Below are 9168 nucleotides of genomic sequence, written 5' to 3'. Positions count from 1 at the left end.
CCTTGGTTGTCTATTAGAATTAATGGAGGCAGGGCAGGGATTTTAAAAGTCACTGATGTCCAACTCCCACCCTGGACCAACTGAATCTGAGTCTGATTCTCCACCTGCTGGTGAGGTCCGCTTGGCTCGGAAGTGCTTGCATCATAAACTCTGATGGTTGTAGATTCGAAAGACCCAGACTGTGGGTTCAACCACAGCCGCGTGATGGTGGATTTTATCTATAAAAAGATAAAGACCTTTGTGAGCCAGGGGAGGGATATTCCATCTTCTTGAGTAGTGCAGAGAAAAAACCAAAATGGAATTATCAGGAAACAAAAAGCTAAAAATAAATGTGGTGAGCATTGCTGACAGGAGGGAGTGGAGACAGATCCGGTACGTGGCTCAGCACTGGGGTGCCTGGAACATCTGGGGAAACAGAAACGAAGAGATTTTCAGAGGCAGAAGGGAGCCTCCAATAAGATACGGAGTTGACGGAGTGGTTTCACAGCTTTGGGAGTGCTGTCCACCTCAGGAGGACACTCATACACACACTTGCACAATTGAGTCAAGTCCAGTGAAATGCGTCCCAGGGTCTGGTGACAGCAGCCACCCTATTGGTTTTGGTTTGCATTCGATCAGATGGACTAGCCCAGGGATCTATGGGTGCCATGAAACATTCAAATGCTTTCCAATAACCTACTCACTAACGGGCCTTTCTGGAGCTGGAAAAGTAGTCCTCAAAAAATATTGATAGATAAATAGCAAGCAATGGGATGCATTGGAGTATATGAGGGAATCATTTGGTATAAAACTAACTTGGCTTGACCTTGTTTTTCCAAAAGGGCCTGACGTGGCCGTTGAGCATGCATTGTATACCTGCTTTAAGCATTTACTATGTCCCAAAGACAAGGACAAATATCCTTAAGATAAAGATGTAACTTCCCCCACATTGACATTTCCTTAAGGATAAGCATCTCTCCCTAGGCTGGGAACTGATGGCTGTGCTTGCCTTGTGATCACCCAGCTTGAGACAATAGACCTGCTACCTGCTATGTCCATCAATAGCTTTGCCCACAGGGCAGTCTTGTGACTATTGTAAAAGGGACTTTCCTAACATATGCTCTTTGTTCCAAGAATATATATAACCAGTTTGTACACCCTACTTATTTGGTGTCCTTCTTTCCTTGGGGAAGGAAGGCCCTGGGCTAGTCCTCAGATTTGGCTCATAATAAACTCACCTCAATTTTGATTTATAGATTGGTTATGGATTATTTGCACCAACATAGCAAATTTTACTAAATCATCTTTAATTTTTCAGTTGTACAACGTTTCAGGTGGGTTATGTGTTTGACACCCCCTCATGCTAGGCAAATATTCATTCTATGGTTGGATTAAGTTTTCTATTTGTTTAGCTAAAGGTGCAGACACCTATTGGAAGTGAGGTGGCCACACAGAGCAGAGAGCAGAAGATACACTGTGATGCGTTGTAGTTGTCATTGGCCCTTCGTTGACCTGTAGGACACTAGCCGGGTAAAGGAGGCTCTTGCTGGGTCTACGAAAGTGTATTTCTTATTGTTCCACAACATCCCAGAAATCCCAGTTCTGCACAGTCCACCCCTGGATTTTCATTTAGTACTCTTTTATCTGGAGAGAGAGAGAGAGAGAAAGGAATTGGTTCGTGCAATTGTAGGGCTGCAAGTCTGAAATTTGCAGGACAGGCTGGCAGGCTAGAGACCTAAGGAAGAATTATGTTGCAGCTCAAGTCCAAAGGCAGTCTGGAGGCTGACGTCCTTCTTCCTCAGGGGACTTCAGTCGTTTTCTCTTAAAGTCTTCAACTGGAGGCTGGCCCTGTGGCTGAGTGGTTAAGTTTTCACTCTCCACTTTGGTGGCCCGGGCTTTCACCGGTTCAGATCCTGGGAGTGGACATGGCACTACTCATCAGGCCATGCTGAGGTGGCGTCCCACATAGCACAACCAGAAGGACCTACAACTAGAATATACAACTATGTACGGGGGTGCTTTGGGGAGAAGAAGAAAAAAAAAGTTTTTAATTGATTGGATGAGGACGTAGGGGAGCAGAATTTGCCACTCCAAAATGTGTCTCTTTGGCTTGATTATTTTTAAGAACAAAAGACTCAAGAAGAAACTTTGAACTTCCCCCTAACTGCCTTAAAGAATTTAAGACAGAAGGCCCATTCCAGGAGGGAGCTATCACTATAGATAATTGTAGTATGATATGAACGAGGTGTGGTAGACAGGGAGAAACCTAACAAGATCCATTAGTTCAAAGTCCTCTCTGAGTCCTATTGTCTCTGCATGGCATGGCAAACAATTGTTTACCAATTGCCTTCCTCCCCTTTGAAGTCCCAAACCACAACCCCCAAGATCCTCTTTTGTCTTTAGCTGATGATGGTGTTTAATGTGGTGGCTTCAGCCATTTTGGCAAGCTACTCAGTTTTCCTGGGTTTCTCTCATGTATACATCTTATTAAAATTGTTTGATGTCCCCCTGTTGTTCTATCTCATGTCAATTTAACTCTTAAATCAGCTAGAAGAACCAAGAAGGGTAGAGGAATATTTCTTCCTCCCCTGCAAGGACCACTCAGATTATGTAGGGTCATTAGGTTTACTCACAATCTACTGATTTAAATGTTTAATCGTATCTGCAAAATACCTTCACAGCAACATATGGGCTGGTGTTTGACTAAACATCTGGCACCATAGTCTAGCGAAATCGATGCATAAAATTGACCATGATAGATGCTAAAGCTGAAACTTGGAGAAGTATTGAACGATGTGGCTAGGACTTCAGTTGAGAGCTCTCTGACTCTAGAATTTGTTTCATTAAGCCACACTATCTCATTTAGTGTCTCTGTATGTGCGTTTTGTGTGTGTGTGTGTGTGTGTGTGTGTGAGCGAGGTATTGAGAGTATTAGCCTAGGGTCTGCTGATTGCAGCAGCCATTCCTCCTGTCTTGAGTAGCTTCTGGTCACCTTATAGGAAAAACCCTGGATTTCCCCAGATTTCTTGGCAATATATTATCTCTGGCAGACTGTTCTCTAGGACCTGGCATTGTGGGACGGTAAGGATTTCTGGATAGATGTAGGAAGCTAAGCTCACATCTAGATCAGTTCAATTGGATTCAATCCTGCCTGAATTATTTCATCCTGACCATGTTCCAGTTTGCTCTGGGCCATAGTGTAGTTTAAGAGATACAGCTGAAATGCCCTGGCTCATGCCCTGAGGATCTGGTGGAGATGGAGGCAGGCAAGCACAGAAAGAAGAAGGACTGGGGTACATGCTACAGTAGGAATCCAGGGCTGTCACTGAGGATGATGGGCCGTGTTACTCACGTCGAACTTTACTAATTCAGTTCTTAATAGACAATATTGAGAAAATACAGTTTTTAAAACATCCATTTAAATTTGTGTTGCCTTTATGTTTTAACCAAGCTCAGCTTGCCTTTGACAGAGAGCTTAAGGATAAAGAACTTGTGATCAGCAATGATGTGTGTATGTATAATTAATTGGAAAGAACCAACAAACTTGGATTTGAATCCTAATTGGTGCTAAAATGAAAATAAAGGTTAAATAATGATTCATGGAAATGTATAATGAATACCTGCCTGGGATTTTATTTAAATCATTAATTGATGAGGAAACCAGTAAAATGTAGAAACGGATTCAGTGGAGAATTCAAAGAACACAAATACAGGCAGTCAGGAATGGGAAATGAATTTGCAAATAGATGCAAAATAATTCAGTGTCCACAGGGCAATAATCAATTGCATCTCCAAGGACCAAAATTGATTTGCATCTCCATGGAAAAAATTATTTGCATTACTAACAGTTTCCTACAATTTACAGAGTAGTGAAATAGCACAAAAATGTGCAAAAGGCTCAGCTATCTTGGAAGGATGCTCTAGAAAGAACACCTAGTAATCTGTTTTTTCTCATTTCAAAGACTTTCACAATTTTCTTCTGACACTGAGGAATACTAAGATAATGGCGTGGGGCATGTTATTTAACCTCTTGAGTCTCAGTTTCTGCATCTGTAAAATAGGGCTGATATTGCTTTATTGGGTGGTTTGCTGGTTAAAAATAATAATGTATATAAATTTTCTGACACAGAGTATGTATTCAGTCAACATTAGATCTTCTTGCACTGTATTTTTTTCAAAGTGATGTGTGGATTTGTTCCCCCAAGTCTCTTCATTCATGCGCTTGCCCATTCCATATTTGCTGAAGGCCTGTGATGCTGGCGTGTGCCAAGCTAATGCATAGCGCATGAGCACACAATGAGCAAATCACAGGCTTTCAGGAGCTCGTAGACCGGTAGCAGGAGGAGTCAAAGACACCGACCAACAAGTGAATAAGTAATTATGATCTTGTGTGACATGGACTCCTGGGAGGGTAACTCTGGGGGAGTGTAAGCAGTGGTTGAGAGCCATGACTCTGGAGCCTTACCTGTGTCCTTGGTCCTTACTTCACCTCTTTGTGTCTCAGCTCCTTCATCTTTAAAGTGGGGATAGTACCTGTAGGTTGCTGTGTGGATTAAATGGGTTAATGTTTGTGAACATTTGCAGCTGTTCCTGGCACCTACCAAATGCCATCTAATATTTGCTATCATTATTTAACGAATGTAATGTGCGTAGATTGAACAAAGAACAGTTTCTATATAAAAGCCAAGTCAGGGAAAGACACAAATCATAAAAAAAATTTCACATATCTTTATTGCTAAATTGAAGTTACGGAAAAATGTGATTTTACTGTATTCTCGTGTTCTCTCCTGCTGGTTATCTGGGCACATTCGCAGCTCTGGGGCGTCTCTTCCCCAGGCTAACCCACCAGAGACATTTGAGGAGTTCACTGTGCTCGTCTCCCCAGCCACTTCCTCCATCTTACACTTTTACCCAGCTCTTCTGGGATGAGAGGAAAGATTTATGGCTCCTTCAGGAAAAAGCCAAGTCCATGACTGCTTCTCTCACCTGTTCATGAACCTTCCCTCAAGCCAAAGGCTGTGTCCTGTTTGTTAACCAACTCTGGGTTTGCAGAGAGACCATTCCTCTAGTCTCACGTAAACACTTGAGATTCTTGCACTCAGTGGGGTCCCCACACCTGTGTGGGTTCCCTTATCTTGGCCCCAGATGTGAGGACAGGCTGACTGGGACGGCCCATTTGCCTCAGTGGCTGCCAGTTCTGAACACAGCAGACACACGGTCTAGGTTTAAAAGTGACTCGACTGAAAAGGCTCTTGCAAACACTTGTAGGGGAGGAAGAGCTATTCCTCTCCCCTCTAGGTCCTCTGGCTAGTCTAAGAATCAAACTGACATGAGACAGAATAACAGGAGAAAATCAAACCAAGTTTAATAGCATGTGTATATGGGAGACACCCAGGAAAACTGAGCAACTCACCAGAATGGCTGAAGCCACCACCTTAAATACCATCTTCAGGTAAAGACAAAGGAGGATGTTGCGGGCAGTGGTTTGGGACTTCAAAGGGAAGGAAAGCAATTTACATGGAGATGGAAAAGCAAATGTTTGGTAAACAAATGTTTGCTGGACCCTCTAGAGATGATGAGATCAGAGAAACAGAACGTTCATTGAAATGGGTTTAGCAAGGTTCCTCCCAGTCTACCATACCCAGAGTTACCTATGGTGATGACTGATTTCTGGGACAGGCCTTCTGTCTTAAATTCTCTTAGGCAGTTAGGGGAAAGGTCAAAGTTTCTTTCTGAGTCTTTTGTCCTTAAAAATAATCAAGCCAAAGAGACACATTTTGAGGTGGCAAATTGTGATCCTCCACACACTCAACTACCCACAGAAAGAGTCAAGGTGCTATCTACACCCTTTCTCCTACCTGAATGGGCTGCTCCCATGAGATCCACAGAACAACCTCAGAGGGCATTTTCCTGAGTTTACACCTGGTTAGAGGAGACACTGCTGCACAGTCTTCAGCACGTAATCAACCTGCTGAGGCAGCATCTGGCCCAGGATCAGAACTGCAAGGGGAGAAACTCCATCCTTGGGTGGGAAAGTGATGACTGTTATTGTGATTATGGTTTATTAAGTGTCTATTATGTTTTGGGCACCGTGGTAGGTGCTTCATGCTTATTATAACCTAATGCTTGAGACCACCCTGAAGGCAAGGGGGATGAAGGCATGTGTGTATAATGGACCCGGGACTAGAACCCAAGACAGGTGCCAAAGCCAGGTTGTTTCTCTGCACCAGCTCCGTGACCGTGAGGATCCCTTTGCCGGCTCTGACCTGAGACACACTTTCTGACCATTGATGCAAATAATCCATAATCAATCTATAAATCAAAATTGGGGTGAGTTTATTACAACCCAGATCTGAGGACTAGCCTGGGTCCTTCCTGCCCTGAGGAAGAAAGGGCACCAAAGAAGTGGGGTATCCAGAGTGGTTATATACAGACTTGAAACAAAGAGCGTACATCATATACGATAGAATGTCCATTTTACAATTGCCATGAGATGCTTAGCGGGCACAGCAGAACAGTGGTCAGCAGGTCGGTGGTCACAAGGTGAGCACAGCAGGTCAGTAATTAATCCTTAGTTTAGGGAGAGATGCTTATCCTAAAGGGAATGCCGGTATGGGGGGGAAGTTGCATCCCTATCTTTAAGGGCATCATTCTCATCTTCGGGACATAGTAAATATTTAAAGCAGATGTACAACGCGTGCTCAATAGGCACTTTTTGAAAAACAAGCTCAGGCCGGATTAGTATTAACCTAAATGGCTTCCTCATATCCTCCAATATATCCCATTGCTTGTCTTTTATTTATCATGACAAATGCAGGGGCAGATGGAGCAGAGGAAGAAGTGCATCATGATGAATCTCTCACAAAGCTTGGGCCCTCAGGGGGGATGAGGAGGTGGGGCTGGAGTGGATCTTTCCCATGGTATCTTTCACTGCCCCCTGTGCCCAGTCGGGCCACACTGAGCCACAAGGCCTTCCCCAACGCCCCTGGCTCTGGCTGGGCCATTGCATACTGTTTTCTCCACCAAGAAATTTGGAGACCATTTTTTGAAAACACATGAGACAGGTTCCAGGTGATCTCTACTCTAACTTGGCTTCTGTTCTTATTTCTTGGTGGTGGTGTGTGGAGACGCAAGCATCGTGCAGTCGACACCGCCAAGAAAACAAGCTTGAAGGGCTCTGGGTTGGTGGGCTAAAAACTGCTCTGTGTGACAGGAGACTTGCTCCTCACTCCTGTTGTCACCTCGGGGCAGTCCCTTCCCCTCTCTGGGCTTCTGTTTCTCCACCATTATGCTAATAGATTGGCCCAGATCACTGGTTCTCCAAGTGGGGTCCCTTGGGCTGGCAGCATCAGCATCACCTGGAACTCATTAGAAATGCAAATTCTCAGGCTGCATGCTGGACCTATTGACGCAGACATTCAGGGCCTGGAGCACAGCAATCTGTGTTTTACTGAGCCCTCTGGGGGTGGGGGATGGAGGGGTATTGTAATTTAACCTAAAGTTAGAGAACCACTGGTTTAGGTGAATTTTCAGTTATCCTTTGGCTCTAACAGTCTATGATTCTCTGCTCTTATCTGTGAAGAGGACAGATCGCACCCATTACGGGTGACATCTGGGATGATGATGGGCGAGGGCCCTGCCTCTCACAATGAAAATGGAATTCAAATAGGTGGCTATAAAAATTCCTTTCAAGGCATCACCTATTATCGTGTTACTTGAATTCCATTTGCTAATTTATTGAAGCAAAAGCTGAAAGAAGACCCGTGGGAAGGGCCTGAGGCCCGCAGTGAGCGCATTCAGCACTGTTCTGGGTTGTCCCTGAAAGGCCCCTCACGAGGCTCCCTGTGGCAGCACCTGGAGAGGCAGGCTGACAGATGCTTTGTGCATCTCAGAGGGGACACTGTTTCTCCCACTGGTTCCTGACACAATTGGGCAAGTGTGCGCCGGCCCGGCCGGCCTCCAGCTGCAGCTGTGTGCCCCGCACTCCTGGAAGTGAGCCTGCAGCCCGAGAAGGGGCGATCTGTTTCCGTGGGAGCCATCCCCGGCTCTTGTTGACAGGTTTGTCGTTCACTCATGGAAAGTTCTGCTTCCCAGAGCTGGCCTGTGGCTGAGCCAGGAGACGGTTTTCTCAGGGCCTAGCACATAGTAGGTGTGGTGACCATCACATGTTGAGTCATTTCTTAAAATTGCTTTGGGGCTCAAATGGAATCCTGGAATCAATTTTCAGCAGCTACTTGGTGCCCTGGCGCTGTAGGAGGAGCATGTTATATCGGACTCCTGTTATCCCAAGTGCCTGCCTGATAGACGAGTGGTGGGAGGAAATTACATTTTGCTGGGTGGCACGCTTGATGGTTTCACATCTAGACATTGCCTTACACACACCACAGGATTGCTAGGTGGGGATTGTTTCTAATTTCCAGATGAAAACTCTAGGGCCCAGAAAATAAATGGCCTGACTGAAGTCACACAAGAAGTAAGTCTAGAGCCAAGATATTAAATTTAGTTTCATTTATTGAGTACTTACTATGCAGCCAAATAATGCACTCATTATATAATGGCTTTCTGTTTCTAATTATTCAATTTATCTAGTTATTATATCTACTTATTCTATTTAATTACTCTAATCTTCATAGCAATGCTTCAAATAAATATTATTTTCACCATTTTACAGACAGCGAAACTGAGGCTCAAGTGGGCAAATAAACTGACTCTCGGTCACAGGGCTAGGAAGTGGCTGGGCTTGAATTGTACCCCAATCCGTGTTTAGAGGGATGGAAAACATCACAGCCTGTTCAGCCAGACTCCCATGGGGTATGGGCTTGGTGGTGGCTTGGAAGAATCCTGCTTCCCATCTGTGGTTTTGGTGTCTGAATTTTCACCAGCAGCAATTTTTAGGATTCTATTCCCTTCAGCCCCCAAACCCAAGTGATTAGTTTTCTCTGAAAGAGTGGGTGTCCTGCACCGGCGAGCGTGAACTTTACATGATGAGACATTTGGTGAGGTGTTGATATTATTACAAGCCTGTGTGATGAGCCTTGAGTTCATCATAAAGATTTTCCTTTGGACAGAGGCGCCCCGAGAAGGATGAGAACCACTGGCCCTTGAGCAGGAGGTAGGGCATCTAACCAGAGAGCATTCCAGAAAGTATGAAGTGGGTGACGAAGACAAGCTTCACTACATTTGGCTCAC

The sequence above is a fragment of the Equus asinus genome, chromosome 6 (assembly GCF_041296235.1).
Source record: "Equus asinus isolate D_3611 breed Donkey chromosome 6, EquAss-T2T_v2, whole genome shotgun sequence".
Lineage (NCBI taxonomy): Eukaryota > Metazoa > Chordata > Mammalia > Perissodactyla > Equidae > Equus > Equus asinus.
This window is presented reverse-complemented; position numbering follows the sequence as displayed.